Source organism: Manis pentadactyla, chromosome 14 (genome assembly GCF_030020395.1).
Source record: "Manis pentadactyla isolate mManPen7 chromosome 14, mManPen7.hap1, whole genome shotgun sequence".
Lineage (NCBI taxonomy): Eukaryota > Metazoa > Chordata > Mammalia > Pholidota > Manidae > Manis > Manis pentadactyla.
Window position 1 is genome coordinate 20,869,953 of NC_080032.1, and position 20,156 is coordinate 20,890,108.

Genomic DNA, 20,156 nt, shown 5'->3' on the forward strand with positions numbered 1-20,156 from the left:
AAAGACATGTACAGACTAAAAGTCAAGGGGTGGAAAAACATATTTCAGGCAAACAATAGCCAGAAGAAAGCAGGGGTTGCAGTACTAATATCAGACAAAATAGACTTCAAAACAAAGAAAGTAACAAGAGATAAAGAAGGACACTACATAATGATAAGGGCTCAATCCAACAAGAGGATATAACCATTCTAAATATATATGCACCCAACACAGGAGCACCAGCATATGTGAAACAAATACTAACAGAACTAAAGGGGGAAATAGACTACAATGCATTCATTCTAGGAGACTTCAACACATCACTCACCCCAAAGGATAGATCCACCGGGCAGAAAATAAGTAAGGACACAGAAGCACTGAACAACACAGTAGAGCAGATGGACCTAATAGACATCTATAGAACTCTACATCCAAAAGCAAAGGAATATACATTCTTCTCAAGTGCACATGGAACATTCTCCAGAATAGACCACATACTAGGCCACAAAAAGAGCCTCAGTAAATTCCAAAAGATTGAAATCCTACCAACCAACTTTTCAGACCACAAAGGCATAAAACTAGAAATAAACTGTACAAAGAAAGCAAAAAGGCTTACAAACACATGGAGGCTTAACAACACGCTCCTAAATAATCAATGGATCGATGACCAAATCAAAATGGAGATCCAGCAATATATGGAAACAAACGACAACAACACTAAGCCCCTACTTCTGTGGGACACAGCAAAAGCAGTCTTAAGAGGAAAGTATATAGCAATCCAAGCATATTTAATAAAGGAAGAACAATCCCAAATGAATGGTCTAATGTCACAATTATTGAAATTGGAAAAAGAAGAACAAATGAGGCCTAAGGTCAGCAGAAGGAGGGACATAATAAAGATCAGAGAAGAAATAAAATTGAGAAGAATAAAACAATAGCAAAAATCAATGAAACCAAGAGCTGGTTGTTCAAGAAAATAAACAAAATAGATAAGCCTCTAGCCAGACTTATAAAGAGGAAAAGAGAGTCAACAAAAATCAACAGTATCAGAAACAAGAAAGGAAAAATCACGATGGACCCCACAGAAATACAAAGAATTATTAGAGAATACTATGAAAACCTATATGCTAACAAGCTGGGAAACCTAGGAGAAATGGACAACTTCCTAGAAAAATACAACCTTCCAAGACTGCCCCAGAAAGAAACAGAAAATCTAAACAGACCAATTACCAGCAACGAAATTGAAGCGGTAATTAAAAAACTACCAAAGAACAAAACCCCCGGGCCAGATGGATTTACCTCGGAATTTTATCAGACACACAGGGAAGACATGATAGCCATTCTCCTTAAAGTTTTCCAAAAAATAGAGGAGGAGGGGATACTCCCAAACTCATTCTATGAAGCTAACATCACCCTAATACCAAAACCAGGCAAAGACCCCACCAAAAAAGAAAACTACAGACCAATATCCCTGATGAACGTAGATGCAAAAATACTCAACAAAATATTAGCAAACCAAATTCAAAAATACATCAAAAGGGTCATACACCATGACCAAGTGGGATTCATCCCAGGGATGCAAGGATGGTACAACATTCGAAAGTCCATCAACATCATCCACCACATCAACAAAAAGAAAGACAAAAACCACATGATCATCTCCATAGATGCTGAAAAAGCATTTGACAAAGTTCAACATCCATTCATGATAAAAACTCTCAGCAAAATGGGAATAGAGGGCAAGTACCTCAACATAATAAAGGCCATCTATGATAAACCCGCAGCCAACATTATATTGAACAGCGAGAAGCTGAAAGCATTTCCTCTGAGATCGGGAACTAGACAGGGATGCCCACTCTCTCCACTGTTATTTAACATAGTACTGGAGGTCCTAGCCACGGCAATCAGACAAAATAAAGAAATACAAGGAATCCAGATTGGTAAAGAAGAAGTTAAACTGTCACTATTTGCAGATGACATGATACTGTACATAAAAAACCCTAAAGACTCCACCCCAAAACTACTAGAACTGATATCGGAATACAGCAAAGTTGCAGGATACAAAATCAGCACACAGAAATCTGTGGCTTTCCTATATACTAACAATGAACCAACAGAGAGAGAAATCAGGAAAACAACTCCATTCACAATTGCATCAAAAAAAATAAAATACCTAGGAATAAACCTAACCAAAGAAGTGAAAGACTTATACTCTGAAAACTACAAGTCACTCTTAAGAGAAATTAAAGGGGACACTAACAGATGGAAACTCATCCCATGCTCGTGGCTAGGAAGAATTAATATCGTCAAAATGGCCATCCTGCCCAAAGCAATATACAGATTTGATGCAATCCCTATGAAACTACCAGCAACATTCTTCAATGAACTGGAACAAATAATTCAAAAATTCATATGGAAACACCAAAGACCCCGAATAGCCAAAGCAATCCTGAGAAAGAAGAATAAAGTAGGGGGGATCTCACTCCCCAACTTCAAGCTCTACTATAAAGCCATAGTAATCAAGACAATTTGGTACTGGCACAAGAACAGAGCCACAGACCTATGGAACAGACTAGAGAATCCAGACATTAACCCAGACATATATGGTCAATTAATATTTGATAAAGGAGCCATGGACATACAATGGCAAAATGACAGTCTCTTCAACAGATGGTGCTGGCAAAACTGGACAGCTACATGTAGGAGAATGAAACTGGACCATTGTCTAACCCCATATACAAAAGTAAACTCAAAATGGATCAAAGACCTGAATGTAAGTCATGAAACCATTAAACTCTTGGAAGAAAACATAGGCAAAAACCTCTTAGACATAAACATGAGTGACCTCTTCTTGAACATATCTTCCTGGGCAAGGAAAACAACAGCAAAAATGAACAAGTGGTACTATATTAAGCTGAGAAGCTTCTGTACAGCAAAAGACACCATCAATAGAACAAAAAGGAACCCTACAGTATGGGAGAATATATTTGAAAATGACACATCTGATAAAGGCTTGACATCCAGAATATATAAAGAGCTCACACGCCCCAACAAACAAAAAACAAATAACCCAATTAAAAAATGGGCAGAGGAACTGAACAGACAGTTCTCCAAAACAGAAATACAGATGGCCAACAGACACATGAAAAGATGCTCCACATCGCTAATTATCAGAGAAATGCAAATTAAAACTACAATGAGGTATCACCTCACACCAGTAAGGATGGCTGCCATCCAAAAGACAAACAACAACAAATGTTGGCGAGGCTGTAGAGAAAGGGGAACCCTCCTACACTGCTGGTGGGAATGTAAACTTGTTCAACCATTGTGGAAAGCAGTATGGAGGTACATCAAAATGCTCAAAACAGACATACCATTTGACCCAGGAATTGCACTCCTAGGAATTTACCCTAAGAACGCAGCAATCAAGTATGAGAAAGACCAATGTACCCCTATGTTTATCGCAGCACTATTTACAATAGCCAAGAATTGGAAGCAACCTAAATGTCCATCGATAGATGAATGGATAAAGAAGATGTGGTACATATACACAATGGAATACTACTCAGCCATAAGAAAAGGGCAAATCCAACCATTTGCAGCAACATGGATGGAGCTGGAGGGTATTATGCTCAGTGAAACAAGCCAAGCAGAGAAAGAGAAATACCAAATGATTTCACTCATCTGTGGAATATAAGAACAAAGGAAAAACTGAAGGAACAAAACAGCAACAGAATCACAGAACTCAAGAATGGACTAACAGGTACCAAAGGGAAAGGGACTGGGGAGGATGGGTGGGTAGGGAGGGGTAAGGGGGGCAGAAAAAGAGGGGTATTAAGATTAGCATCCATAGTGGGGTGGGAGAAAGGGGAGGGCTGTACAACACAGAGAAGACAAGTAGTGATTCTACAACAGCTTGCTACGCTGATGGACAGTGACCGTAAAGGAGTATATAGGGGGGACCTGGTATAGGGGAGAGCCTAGTAAACAAAGTATTCGTCATGTAAGTGTAGATTAATGATACAAAAAAAAAAAAGGCAGTTTCTGTGTGGAGACCTCCAATGAGTTCTACACAAGGGTATAAAGGGCATATAAAAGTGTAGGCAAAGGGTCTGTTTGTGTTTATACAGAGGATCAAAGCCTAATTTGGCTACCCCGAAAATGAACTAAGATACGATATGAAAAAGTGCTTCCAACATCAATACTCTCTGGAAGACTCATGCCAGAAGATGATCATCAAAAAACCCCAACAAAGATCCACACACTGCTACAGCTGTAGATGCACTCATCCCACCAGTTCCTGGACTTGCCATGGGAATGAAGGAGATATCTAAGCTGGCCTGTGCATACAGTAAAACAACAAATTTGACTGGATCTATACTGTTGGAACTCAAACAAGAATTAGGAGAAGTGCAAATTGTAGCGCTCCAAAATCTTACAACTACAGACTATTTACTGTTAAAAGAACATATGGGATGTGAACAGTCCCCAGGAATGGGTTGTTTTAATTTGTCTGATTTCTCTCAGACTGTTCAAGCTCAGTTGGACAATATCCACCATATCATAGATAAGTTTTCACAAATGCCTAAGGTGCCTAACTGGTTTTCTTGGTTTCACTGGAGATGGCTGGTAATTACAGGTATGCTTTGGTTATGTAACTATACTCCTATTATGTCAATGTGTGGGCGCAATTTAAGTAGTAGTTTAAAACCTATACATGCTGAAGTTACTCTCCAAGAAGATATGTCAAAGAAATAATCAATCTTCCCATGTTTTCTTCCGTCTGCTACTTCTAAAGCTTTTCTTCTTCCTTCCTAATTACAACCCTTAAATAGAATTCGTACCTCATATCAAATTTATCGAGTATCATAATTCTTCCAAGTGGTAAAGATACCTCAAGACAAATGCTAGGCATAGAATCCACAGGGCATAAATATGCAAAGAAGTAAAAAGCTAACCTTTTCAAACAATAAGGCTTCTCTCTCACTTACCAACTTCACATTTCCCTGTATGGCCCCGGAAGATGACTGGTTAGCCAGAGACGGGTAAGATTCCTCAAGGGAGGAACAACCTAAGACAGGCACAGTCACAGGGAGGCCATCAGGTGAGAAATTAGGGATCAACAGAGGTGAGGCTTAGAACCTCACCCCCCCGTTCTGAGAGAAATCTTCTGCATACATGGATGTTTTATTGCCCTTGTCTAGCTTGGATTAACACATAGTCTACAGGCACACACCTGATCATCTACATTTGCTCTCTTACAACACTAAACTATGTTTTCTACCTTTATCTTGTATCTACCTACCACTTCAGCATTTTATTAAAAATAATAATAATAAAGAGAGAAATGTGGTATCCACCTATAAATCAAGTATAAAAACCAAATGAGTGTTCATATTTGAACTGATTGTTTATAGTTCATAATGCATGAGCAAAATCGAAAGTTTCTGAGATGACTGCCCTTGTACTGTTCACCATGTAACTTATTCACTATGTAAGAATTTGTTCTCCATGTAAGAACTTGTTCGTTATGCTTCAGAAGATTGGAGACTGACGAAAATTAGGCTTGGGGTGGATTAATGATTGTGCATTGAGCATTGACTCCCCTATACAGAATTTTATTGTTGTTAACAACCATTTGATCAATAAATATGAGAGATGCCCTCAGAATAACAACAACAACAACAAAAATAAGTACACACTTCCAATTGTAAAATAAATAAGTAACCGGGATGTAATGTATAGCATAAGGAATATAGTCAAAATATTGTAACAACTTGGTATGGTGATGGCTGATACCTAGAATTATCATGTATATAAATGTTGAATCACTGTGTTGTACACCTGAAACTAATGTAATGTAATACTGTGTGTCAACTACCCTTCAATAAAAAATAATTATCTACGAAAACAAAACAAAAAAACAATTGTCTCTTGGTAAGATTATGGGTGGTTTATATTACCTTTGTATGATTGACCATAATTTGCAACTCTGCCATTAATATTTGTCATCTGACTGGCAAAAAATTAATTAATTAAAAGGATGATGGCTTACACAATTAGATGGGACAATTCCCTACATTACAAATACTCTTCATATTTTGGGAAGAAAACTAAAATTTTCTAAAGGAAGTGTTGCCTCCTCATGTTTCACAAAGGCGTGCATCTCCCCTTTTATATAATGCATGGCACCCACTACTTAAGATCTGAGTTGCTCCACAGCATAATACTCACAGAACATAACTATATCTCTAGAAAACTTGACCTTTGAGCTGTGTGTTTTATTACCTTACCTGCTTTTACAGCTTTGTTGTTAAGATGTTTATTTTCAGGAGCACAAGTGATCAATTCTCTCCCTCATCTCCCACCGCCTGCCTCTCCCAGTTCTAAAGTGCCTTTGAAATGCCCAGGACAGACACCAGCATTGCCTAAGATAACGTGTTACTGTATTGGCTGTGCTCATGTTCAAAGGACTGTTTTTGTTTTCTCATCTTTGGCCTGACTGATTTCAGGTAGTAGTGAAAAACGAAGCTGACAACTGTCTGACCAAAATTAATGCAGGTTTCCTTGTTATAACTGGAGATCATCCACTATCAAATTTCCCAGTAAAAAGCCAAAGTCACAGCTTACAAACCAGCAATCTGGGTGGTTGAATTTGGCCACCATATGCATTTTGTTTAGCTCCTAATACCTATAGCCTGCATAGAGCTTTAAATTGGAATTTGCTAGCAATATTTACAAATCAGAAGATTTTACTCCACAATCCCAGCTTCTCTCGCAAAATCTGAGAATATAACAGTCCTAGTTTTATACTTTTTTTTTACAACCTACTATACATGTGATACAAAGAAGAGGGAAAACTCCATCATCTGAGCAGATTTCAACCAAACCCTGGAAGATGATAAATAGAGAAAACTGATACTTCAGTCAGAAGAAGCTAGTTTACAGCAGTCACAGAGGGAGTGGATCAAGGAATTAAGAGGTGGCTGGCCCCAGAAATCCCCAAAATACTTAGAACTATGAATCCAAATGTACTGAAAATCAAGACATAAGCTCAGAAAAAGAGGATTCATTGGAAGCCTGATACCCCTGCCCACACACACGCCCAACCTCAGTTCACATAACATGGAGAGGAACTTGAAGCTTTTTTCTCTGGAAAATACAGTGGCCTCTAAGAAAATCCTCCATCTGGGGACAGTGGACTCCACATTCAAACACCCAAAACAAACTCTGCCAGCCAACCATAATTCTGATTCCAAATTGTCTAAGTATGGGGAGGTAACCAATGATCACCAGACACTTGAGAAAATCCTCCAAGGTGAAAGAGACAGGTTCAATATAAGGCCCAGCAGTTTCTGGCTAGACAACCGTGTCCTAGGGAATAACCATCCTTTGGGGATAGGAAGCCAGCCACAGCTAGGTAGACCTGGTGGATATGTCCTAGACATGCTCTGGGAAACACCAGACAGGGCTGGTGGATCCTTCAAAGACCAATTTAATTTCGTTCTCAAAAAAGAACTGAGACAACAACACAAAGTCAGTAACCCCAACTCCTTCTAGTTTTCTTCTCTAATATCCATGACATGTGGCTTTCATCCCTAAATTTGCCTCTTCACCCAAGATGGCAGCTTGAGCTCCAGCATCTTGTCGGCATGCCAGGCAATTTCTGGCAGTTAACCAAGTGGTGACTCATTCAATAATAATGTGTGCAGGAAAGGTGATCTCATTGTTGTCCAGATCCGTGAGGCTGCAGGCATGCAGGTCACACTTAACAATACACCTTTAAGAGCAATAAAAAAAAATACTAATTTGTTTCTGGATGGTAACACATGAATGAAGGTAGAATCTTCATCCATAATGTCCCTAATTGTCCATCCTTACTATCATCATCTACTGCAGTAGAATATTGATAAACCATTCACATTGGGGTTCCAGACTTGGAGGCCACCCTGCAGAGTGAAACAGATCATCAACAAGCAGAAGGACCAATCTAGAAGAGCAGGACAAAGAAAACCAAGTTCAAGACCATGGGACAGAAAGCAAGGACAAGAATGGAGGGGAGGAGACTTCCTGTTGAATTGGATGATAACAGATAGATGCTTGTTACAGGGTGCACACACCTGAGCCAGGGATACACAAGGATTTCTAAAAGAATTCCCTGTCTAGTATATTTTCTGCTCTTTTTCCTTACTTAGAGAACTCTGATTTTCTTCCAGGAGTCAGTGCACCCAGCTAAAGTGACATGCTTCCCAGCCTCCCTTGCAGCTAGGAATGGCAGTGGAAGCAGGATTTGTGGGAAGAAAACCTGAAAATCTCCTGACAAGGGAGGCAGACCCTATTTCCACTCCATTCCTTTTTCTTCCTCCCTGGCATGCCAACAAGATGCTGGAGCTCAAGCTGCCATCTTGGGTGAGGAGGCAAATTTGAGGATGAAAGCCACATGCTATGGATATTAGAGAAGAAAACCAGAAGGAGTTTGGGTTACAGACTTTGTGTTGTTGACTCAGCTCGTTTTTGTGAGTGAGATTAAACCTATTTTATTGGGTTATGATATGTTAACAAAGAGCCCCCAAAATCTTAGTGACTAAAACAACTAACTTTATTTCTCACTCATGCTGCATATATATCGTGGTTTAACTCACTCCAGGATCCAGGGTGACTGGGCAGCCACCATCTGGAGGATTGCTTGTCACCAAAGAAAAGGGGAGGAGAGAACATGGCAAATCACACATGGCTCTTAAAGCATTCATACATGTATCTTCTACTAACATTTTATTGGCCACCGAAAGTCACATGGTCATGCCCACCTGCAAAGCAGGTAAGGAAGAGCAGTTCTACCACGGGTCTGATGTTTGCAAAAAGAGAAAAATGGAAGGGGTGCAGTGCGCAGCCCGAGTAGGGACAGAAAGCACAAAAAGAAAGAGCAGAGGACTATTAGAGCATCAGGCATGCAGACCCTTCACCGCGGGCTGCAGGGCCCTATCAAATCTTTCACGCCCAATTGCGCTTCTTTGTTTTCTTGTTGGCTTCCCTGAGCAGACTGTCAGCTGTGAAGGCAGAGACATGAGGATGCTCTGACAGTCCCGTCTCCATCTCTCCAGCCTGAGCACATGCCTGACATAGTCAGCACCCAATTATTATTTGTTGAAAGGCTGTTAAGTTCTACATCTTACTTCTTCGCTGCTTCCAACCTATTGTGCAAAACAAGTGAACACAACTGGCTACGGCCAGAGCCTTACAGATCTTAGAGGAGATGAGTCCAGACAGGAAGGAATAAAGGTGCCTTTCCTGATAGAAAGCCCCCAGTGGCATTGATTTTTTGTTGATGACTGCATTTATTTTGTTATCTCTGCATTTTAGGCCAAATGAGTAAAGTCCTTAGATAGCCAAGGCAGACCAAATTTCAAATATCCTTTCCTCTTGCCCTTATAACTGTACTTTTATTTCCAATTTCTAGTCCTGGGTTCTGAGTTTTAGGAAAAACCCAGGAATAGACTTGGTCACACAGAGAGAAAAACGCATTCTTGGGTTTCTTTAATTAACAACAGTAGTGGTTGTCTTGTGTGGCTGATCAGCTGTGGGCCAGGCTCCGTGCTATGTGCCTTGCAAGCAAGCATCACATACCTTTGAGGCCAGGACTCCATGAGGTGGGGATTATTTGTATCCCCATTGTACAGAAGAGGAAATGGAGGCTTGTGGGTTAAACAGCTAGCGCAAGGTCACTGGGGAGAAAACGGCAGTCCCCACGCCCAGGTGATGACGAACCCAAGCTCTCAGCACCAGGTTCCATTTTACTTGTTTGGTTTTGTTGTTAGTTACACCCTTAACAAGAGCTGGGTGGTAGCAGGGTCTGTCCCTCAAAGGGGCTTCCACAGGTCAGCCACTGGAAACCGTGGGGTTACTTTGCCCACCATAATTCTTCTTTTTCCAGTTGCATGACTCTGTGGGCTCTTCACCAGAGTGGAACTGTTTTTTTATGAGCCCATAAAAAGGTTCCCTCCCAGAAAAGCAGATCTCACTGCAGCCAGTAATTACTGAACTAGAGAAACTTATGCAGAAGGAATTCAAAATTGCCAGGACGGCCGGGACACACTGTGCTTTTAGCAGGGCAGAAAAGTTACTGCCACCTTCTACCCTGTTCCTCCTCTTCCTCCTCCCCTCACATGGTCATTTTATTTCCAGCTGCCCCCTTTCTGTCCAGCCCAGCCTGGGAGAACAGCTCATGGCAATACCAGGATGTCTCTCCCGACATTTGCACAGGGCAGTTTGTTTTTCCCAGCTGCTATTAACACTCCAACGGTATGCTCTAAGAGAGGCAGGTCTGGCATTCTCCAAGCCATTAGCACACCTGAATAATTTACTGCTCGAGAAAAAGGGCTCTTCCCCTTCACAACTGCCTCCCCAACCTTCACATTTCCTGCAAAGAGTTCCTGTTGGCGACAGGAAGGAATGAGGTGGCATTTGGAAGGAAGGCCCAGTCACATTCTTATTGGCATCTGAAGTTATTATCTGGGGGCCAGAATCCAATTTTGAAATCAAATAAAGTCCCACCAAAATTACACTTTAATTTGTGGGTTTAACCTTGCTGGGGAGAGAAGCAAGGAAAACAACTTGTGAGAAAGCCTGAGGCAGCTTTAATGAGCAGAAGCAGCCAAGAGTCCCAGCACTGAAGTGTCGAGGTCTATTAAGGAAAAGCCAGAAACACACACACAGCCTGGATGAAGTTCTGAGGTGAGTTGGTGGGAAAGTGAGTTCGATTTGTAAGCATTCAGCTGATATCTGTCAGCCTGGAACCCATTTGCCCTCAGAGCCATCCTTTCCCACTCTGCTCTTTGTCACATGGACTGCATTCCCAGACTCCCTTGCTAACTGGCTGAGGTTGGTTCACCAGTGGGAAGCCCTGGTAAAGATCAGAGGGTGGGAGGAAGGGAAAAGCTGGGGTATTTTCCCCCTTCCTCTTGGCCGCAGGCAGCTTCTCAAGAATGAGTTGCATGTTCTCTGCGGCTTCAGCACCGGCTGGGCAGGCTTATGGTGGCTCCAGCTTCCACCAGATCTCAGCTCCTGGACTCCGTTCACACCCTCTCCTTTCTCTGTCCCTCCATTCTAGGGGTGGCATCATCTTCCTGCCATTGCTGATCTCTGATTTCCTCACCACCACCTCTTTAATCAATTCTGGCACTTAATTCTCTCTCTTCTAAATACTCAAATTCATTTCTATTCTCCTAATAGGACTTTGATACAACCACCAATACAAAGATATAAAATTTTCAGGAATGCACTTTTGTACAGAAAACGGTGATTAACTAGGCCAATAGTTACATGCAGAGCTGAAAATCAAGGCCTCGCAGAGATCAAGGATTCAAAAAAGAAAGCCTTTGCAACGCAACTTTTCCCCTCTTTGAAGTAATAAAGTGAAAATAAAAAGAATGGGCTTCTGAAGCAAGTCAACCTGAGTTTGAACCCTCAGCTCTGGCTTTACTAGGTGGAGGACCTTTAACAGGTCATTTAAGCCTTCTGAGCCTCAGTTTTCTCACCTGTAAAATGGGGAGAATAATATCTGGATTTTATATGGTTGTCTTGAAAATTTAGAGAGCATGGTTCTTGGCATGGTCTTACCTGTTATATGAATGTTGATTCTCCTGACCTGAGAAAGTTTGCAATCACCAAAAACTCATTTTGGGAGTGGCAAGCTACCTTTGACACTTACTCACATATTTTTGGTTCTTCAAGAACCTTCAAGAAACATGAACGGGTGCCCTCAGCCTTTCAGAAAAACCATGGTGCCTCTTGAAAAAATTCTAGGGATGAGTCATCAGAGAAAAAAAAAAGCTATTTCCTTTAACAGGGAAGTAGCAAGTTCTGATGACAAATAATAAAGCTTTGGACACATGAAACCTGCCCAGTGTGGTTTTAGCTTTGACGGAGATGAAAGAAAGAAGAAATCAGCTAAGACACTTCTGCGAATGCCTTCCTTTTGGAGCTGGGGAGGAATTGCTGTTTTACAGGTTTGAAAGCTACCCCATGGGACCTTATGGCTCAGAATTCTTTAATCTGTTGCTGTGACAAAGCTGAAAAGCCAGCCCTGACTTTCTCCTGTGATGCTTAAAATAAACCAAGGAAGTAAAGCCCCTGAGTGAGAATGTCGATAGCGTCTTGATTTTTTTTCCAAACCCCTGCTTATATAGCTTTGTATTCCCCATCAGATAAGAGATTATCCTGCTGCATTTGTGCCTCTTTTGCAGGGGCTTCTTAAATAGAAACTGGATGATTCTCCGGAGTGTGGGATGAAAACTCTTATTCTGATATCTTGATGGATTCCTGGGCAGGGTCAGAGATAACAAATCTATACATTCTCTATCTCCAGATGCTCATGGGGAGGTGGCCTGGGAGGATTGGTACAACTCAGGAGACTTGGAACAGCTTGAAACAGTGCCTTGCGTAGCTGTGTCAGGGACCCCTTTAGGTAGAAATAAAGCCATGGGGTGGCAGGGCCCAAACTGCCACCACTCAGAACTGTTGCAAATCCAACAGAAGAGATTTTCAGCTCAAACTCCCCCATGTGCCATGCATGACCACAGGAATAAAATTCGCTAAATGGGCAAGAAGTAGTGACATGAGGAGTTGGCAACATGTGGTGCTAGAAGGCCTTGGTTCCAGTATCAGCTGCTCTTCCTTTTCACTATTCAGTCATTAACAAGCTGCCACTCTACATGTCTGAGCTTTGGTTTTTTCTGCAGCTATCTAAAAATGATAATGCTCTTAATATCAGTAATAAGGCATGGTCTACCTACATGACAGCATTACTAGAAGTATCAGAGGAGAGAATGGAGAGAAAAGTGTTTGGTATAATAATTGTCCAAATGTATTGCCTGAGATTATTTCCTCCAGAAGCCAAAGCTCAGACAAAGACATGACTGCAGTGGTTTATTTGGGAGAGGATGCTACAAGGATGAGAAGTGAGACAGGGAAAGAAGCCAGGAAACAGGATGTGTAATGTAATGGTTGTTGTCTAAGGCCACTAAATTTTGGGATGGTTTGTTAAACAGTAACAGCTAATACATTCTCTTATTCTACGTGCTATTCAAGAGCTCAGCACCACAGAGCTAAAAACTCTTGGTTAACTAAGGGTGAACGAGTGAACGGATACCAGTCACCTCTTGAGAAAGCTCTTCTCAATATCTAACATTTTAAATGCACACACCTTTCAGTCCAGCAAACCCATTTCTGGAAGCAGATTGGACAGAAACAGTTGTGCATACACTGAAAGACATATATCAAAGACAGACATAACAGTGTAGTTTAAAATAACAGAACATTGGACACAATGCGAACACCTATCAATTGGAGACTGATTAGATAAATTATGCTATAGCCATACAGTGGAATACTATGCAGCTGTGGACAAGAGAGTGGCAGGCCCCTATGTGCTGACATTGAAAAGTGTGCAAGATATATTAATAAAGAAAACAAGTAGCAGAAAAATATGTTTAACATTATCTCACATAAATTATGGATATTGAATGCATGTGTATACATGCTAGAAAAATATGTTTATAGTAACATTTTAAAGATCTGGAAGTAGACCAAGCAAACATTAAATAGTGATTGGTTTTGTGGAGTTTAAGGAGACTTGGGGGAGGAGTACGTTCACTTTTTACTCTCTTTGTGATTTGGGTTCATTTATAAAAATGGGTATTACCTTTGTAATCAAAAAAATAATCACAGGGAAAACTTTAAAGCATCAGTGGCCACAGTGAGCTTGGCAATGGATTTATAAGGCTTTTTGGCCAACATTTCTTTGACCACAAGCCAGCTTTGTTCTTAATGATTTTCTTTCAGGGCCACTCCTAGTTCATATTTCCTTCTGGGCCAATTAGGAAAAGGAGCCCTTTTTCCAGCTCCACTTGGGTGGTAAACAGAGTATGGACTGGACTTCAATCCCCACCCATCTCTCACCCTTGAGCAGTAAGCAACGTTCACAACTATACCCAGCAACTCTGGTTATCAATGATGCTTTGCTATCTTTGGTGGATTTCGGGGAGTAGGTGATTTGAAATAGAAGAAGTAGAAAGAGTCTTATTCATTTTCCACTGCTCGTGAAGCTACTGAGAAGACAGATGTCTGCATATAAATCCATGTTGGGATTCTGCTCTGAACTGTAGAGAATAAAGGCCATCTGGAGTTTTAAGAGGGTGAAATAAAGGTGATCCCTTCCCCCCACCAACCTCCCTGACTCAGGCATCTCTCTGCCACTCTAGCCACCCACTGCTTTCTCACTCAGTTTGCTTGATCAGAAAGAACTTCACATTTGGGGTGGGGGGGAAGCTCTTCTGCCCTCCTGCCCTCCTGCCTTTCATTCTCCCGAATCTCAGCTGTGAAGAGGGAAACCAGAGCAACCCAATTTTCACACCCTCAACTCCTTGGCTGGACTATAGCAGTGAAACCTGAGAGGTTTCTGGTGAGGCCCACACCAACTGTAGGTGTCAGAGCTGGAATGCGAGGACTGGTTCCAAAGGCAGGGTGAATTGATAGCAATGAAGCTAAAGACTGGCCAGGGAAGAAAATTCAGAATATGGCTACCAATGTAGTGGATGAAATACAGCCCTCAAAGGCAAGGCTTTCAGGCATACTTTTCCTGAACCATTAAAATCCCCCTGGCAGCACACAGCAGAGAAAAAAGACATAAGCTATTAAGTTCTGGTTCTGTCTGAAACAGCAGCAAGATAATTTCCCATCAATGACCTACATTGTGACTGCAGTCATGGCTGAATCTACAGAACCTGACTCCCAGCTCAGGTAAATGCAAGAAGTTGGAGTCATCTGATATATTGATGCTTGTTCCAAGTGAGTAGTGAGGGGGTTGGTCTGCTAGTCTTGAACCTGATGCTTTTTGACTAAATTCACTTAGATTCACCCTACTAGGACATGTCTTTATGCCTCTGCAGTTACTGTGCCTCCCACAAAGGCCACATGCAGCTCAGAAAGGCTTTGTTTAGTGACCATAAACTCAGAAGATAAAACTCAGAAGATAAAGAAATATAAAGAAAGACTATATATAAAGAAATAGTCCAAATCAAGCAAACTTTCAAATTCAAACAGTAATAGTAACTGAAATTTATAGACTTTCTAACCTTATGCCAGGCACTGTTCCAAGCCCTTTATCTATATTTACTTATTTAATCTTTACGTTTACCCTCTGAGACAGGGACAATTATTATTCCCATTTTACAAATGAGGAAGCTAAGGTACAGGAGGTTATATGATTTGCCTACTTCTAATAAATAGAACAGCCAGGATTCAAACCTAGATGTGCTGACATCCTGTAAATCAGTGGAAAAATATGGTCTTTTTGACACAGAAGGTTTAAGAATTCAGATAGGACTGGATAGTTTCTAAGACCCCTTTTGTTGCTGACATTCCCTATGGATACTAGTCACAAAGAACTATATCCCTGTTTCACATGAGCAGAGGCATTTGCTCCAGGATTCCAAGCTGGAATCCATTCTAGTTTGGAACTCTTCAAAAGCAGAACCTGAGATGTGGACTTGGGTGCAGATAGTTTGTTTGGGGGTCGGGGAGGTGATCCCAAGAAGAGGGATATGGCAGTAAAACATCGATATGGGGAAGGAAGGAAAGCCATCAAAGGTGTATTAGTGAGCTGGTTATCTCTGTGTGCAACTAGAGATAGGGCTCAACTTTGCTGGGATGCCTCTAAGGAACTATTTAGCATGTGTCCTGCAATGTCCCTCTGAAGGACACTACGGGGTATTTATCCACTGTCTCTTGTCCCCCACGGACTGAAGTGTCACTCCCCAGCCCTTCTAGCCTGTGCATGGGCTGAGTGTCCTGCATTACGGAAGACAGCTCTGAGGCAGAAAAGCTTAGAGACCATACAGTATGGGTGGGTTGTAATGCGCACAGTGGTGTGGAGCTGTCCGTAACCATGGTGCTGAAACCAGCTGGGCAGAGAGGATGTAGCAGAGCGCAAAACTCACCTCCTACAGAGGCCAGTGGGCAACCTATCTTGCTGCCATCAATCCAAAACTGAAAAATGCCCCCCTTTGCTGCAGGATTAATTCTGAACAAAATGAGTTCTGGAGAGAGAATCTGATCAGCCACCTTCTGCTTCAACTCCCCACATAGATCCCCTGCCTTCATGACATAATTTGAACTCCTTGCCATGCCTTACGTCATCCTTCCTTCTTCCTTCCTGGACTGGCCTCTGCCTTTTCTTATTTCTGACCTCATTTTCTCACAATTTCTCCATATGTACTATATGCTTATATGCATAAGCCCCCAAAACTCCCAGCATTTCCCTTACACTTCTCTCTTTGCACATGCTGTTCCCTCTGCCTGGAATATTTTGACCTCTCCCTGTGCACTCTTTGAGACTCAGCCCAAGACTTATTCCCTTTGGGAACTGCTGGCTTTGGCTTGTCAGAACATTTCCCCACACACTTCTTTCCCCATTCCACTCCCAACCATGAAGTGGGCCTTTGACCTGGTCTCAGCCAATCAGTCAACCAGAGTCTTCCATCCTGATGAAAAAATGAATTTTGGGGATGAATAAGTGACCCAAGCTTAGCAATCAGAGGCCTTTCTTGGGATTTTCTGTTTAAACTAGTAAGGAAGATAATCTGTTTTTCTGGGTTTATGATGCTGGAAAGATGTGACTCTGAAGCTGTTGGAAGTCTTATTTCTAATCATGTGGAAAAAGTGAGTCTATATTACATAAGACTATGAGGCTAATACACTGGGGGTGTATTAGTCTGAACTCTTGGTTTCAAATGACAGAAACCCAATTCAAACCTATTTAAGCAAATAAATAGGGATATATGGGCTCACATTACTGTGGAATCTAGGAGTATATGTTCAACTCTGTTCAAGCATATCTGAATCCAGAAACTTAACCAAAAATTTCTCTCTCTTTCTCTGTCTCTCCCCCACTCTTTTCCTCTTTTCCTTCCCACCCTCCCTACCTCCCTATCCCCTTTCTCTCCCACTCTCTTCCCTCCCACCAACTGCTGGGTCATCTTTGTCTGCTTGGCTTCACTCTATATGACAGCCACCTCCAGCCCCACACTCTCATTCTTCTAGTTTAGCAATCCAGTAAAAAAGAGTACTTCCCTCTTTCATGATCAATTTATCAATCCCAGAGAAGTCTTTCATTGGCCCAGCCCTGTTATGTGCCCATCCCTGTGGCTGGGAAGAATGGGTCAGATCTGGTTTGCTCCTGTTTTTGTAACAGTTTTATTGGAATATAGTCACACCCATTCATTTGCATATTGGCTGTGGTTGCTTTCATGCTACGATGGCAGAGTTTAGTAGTTATGAAACTGTGTGGCCTGCCAAGCCTGAAATAATTATTATCTGGACCATTACAGAAAATGTTTGTTGACCTCTGCCATTGACAATGGAAGAAGAATGAGCTCCCCCTCTTGCTTACCACAAAACCCAGCCCTTCTTATTGGCTGTGTAACCTTAGGCATATCACTGCCTCACTGGGTTTTGGGTTCCTTGTCTATAAAAAGGAAATAACAATACTTTCTTCGTGGGATGGATGGGTAGAGAATGAATGGATGCATGCATGCCTGTGTACATAAAGGACCTCATACTGAAACTTCTTTGTCCAGCACTGAGCTCCTTTGGAGTTAGATTTAATTGGGGAAATGATTAATCTGGAATAAGTTGAATGGGAGACATGTCAGGGAAATGTTCCTCTATAATAAAGAGCTCAATACAAAGTCAGAACACAGTAAGCGCTCAATACATGGTAGGCAAAAAAAAAAAAAAAAGTTATAGGAAACCCAGAGAAAGCAAAGCTGCCCCACTGAACGAGCAAATAACTTTGCAAAGGTACAGAGTGACTTTCAGCATTTTGTCTTCCCTCCTCCCTACTGAGATCCTGATGCAATTATGTCTCAATCAGAAGAAAGCAATTTTGTTCCCATTGTGAAGAGAGAAAAGGACACCCCCGCTTTGATGCTCCAACACCTCATGATGTTTGGGCACAGCTGCAGAATGCCCTGGGTTGCTTGTGTTGGTGGTGGGAGGCTGGCATGGTGGAGGGGGGTTTGTTCAAAGCTGCTGTGGAAAAAAGTGTTTTCATTTTAATCAGAAGTGCTTCCAGAATAACTCCTCCTTAATTGCTCATGGAAGGTAGCACACCCACTTTTCATGGAACATTCTGAAGACTGAATGGGAGACAAAACTTTGAACACCGCCTCTGCTTCCTATCCAGAGCCTTTTACTCTTTCTAGGACTCAGTTGTCTCATCTGTAAAATGGGGAGACAACTCTTCACTTCCATGAAGATCTCTTCCATGGGTGTAGACCAAATTGTGGCTAATTACTATTTCCCCTTTTAATGAAACACTCTATTTTCTGACACCTAAATAATAACCAACCACTTACCATGGACCAGGCTCTCTGCCAGGTTCTCTATACATGTTGCCCCCCAGAATCCATACCCACTTGAGAAAGCAGGTGCTATAACTATTCCCTTTTTTCAGGTGGGAAAACTGAGGCTTAGAGAGCTGTCCTGCCTTGCCCCAGGCCACCCATCAAGTCAGTGGAAGATCCAAGAGTTGAATGTAGATCTGCCTGACTTCAAATCCCCGACTCTTAACAATTTTACACTAGAGGAAACTGAGGCACCACAATCTAGGCAAGGCAACTTACTGTCACGTGATTCAACAGGAAAAAAAAGTGCTTTGATATTGTACTCCCAACTTTTCTGTAAGTTTGTAATTATTTCAAAAAAATTTTTAAATACACAACAAAAAATATCTATCTACTATGTAGATATGAGTGCTAAGAACAGTGCCTGGCATAAAGTAAGTTCTCAGTCACTGTTATCATTATCATCTTCTTCTCCCTCCTCTGAACCCAGGTAGACACACCATGAGGCACCAGCAGGTGAAGGTCAATTAATATGACCATCTGGGCACTAGCCCAACAACCACCATCACCTATTAACAAATTGATCTTACTGCAGTATATCAAACACTTAGCAGCCATTCCAACAGATATGGCAAAACATTGGTTTTCTTTAGAGCATTTTACTGATAAACAAGTCACACAATTCTATTCATCCAGCTGCCAACATATATCCAGGATCCAGATGCTTCTGGTCACCTCCGTAGCCAACACCCTGGAACATGCACCTCATCTTCTCATACCTGGATCATTGTAACAGCCTCCTAATTGGCCCCCCTGCCCTAACCCTCCCCCCACTGAAGCAGGCAGCATAATCCTGCTTTTAAAAAGTAAAAGGAAAGAAAGTCAGATTCTATTACTCCTCTGGTCAATTTTCTGAAGATGCCCTACTTCAGCTCAGAAAGGAAGCCCGTGACACAGGGGTCTACACGGCCCCACACGGTCTGCCCCATGATGTTGCAAAGTCCATCCCCTCCCACAATCCCTCTGCTCACTCTGTCCTGGCCATACACTTCCCAGAGCATACCAGGGAGGCTCCTAAATCAGGGCCTCTGCACCGGCTGTTCCCTCTGCCTGAAATGCTCTTCCCATTATCCACAGAGCCAACTCTCTCCCCTTATTCAGTTCTTTGCTCAAATGCCACCTTCTCAGTCACTGGAGCCCCCCTATTTAAAACTGCAACACCCCTCATTCCTACCCCTTCTTGCTATTTCGTGTTTTCCATAGCAGTCTTCACCTGCTAAAACTTCTGTATTATTTATGCATTTTGTTTGTTGTACTGTTTATAATTATCATGTTTCCTTGAGGGTAGAGGTATTGTCTGCTTATTTCCACCAAAATATCCCAGCACCTAAAACTATGCCTGAAATATGGGAAATGCAATCTATATGTTTGTACGTGTGTATTGGAAAATGAATGAATGAATGAATAAAGGGGTTTTTGCATGGGGCAGAGGAGAGAAAGGAGGAGAACAGATGTGCACAGGAGCCACACCAGGTGACGGGGGTTCTCCAAGGCCAGAGCTTCATGTTCTCTCAAGTCACTCACCAGCCAGCCAACCCACCACCCACCGACTTTGGCCCTGCACTTATGGCCACAAATACAGGGAGTGACTGGTTTCACAAATGAAGATTTCAGTAGTTTGGTGGTCCCTCAAAAGGAATTACCATATGATCCATGAATTCCACTTCTCAGTATGCACCCAAAAGAACTGAAAGCATAGTCCACCAACAGATATTT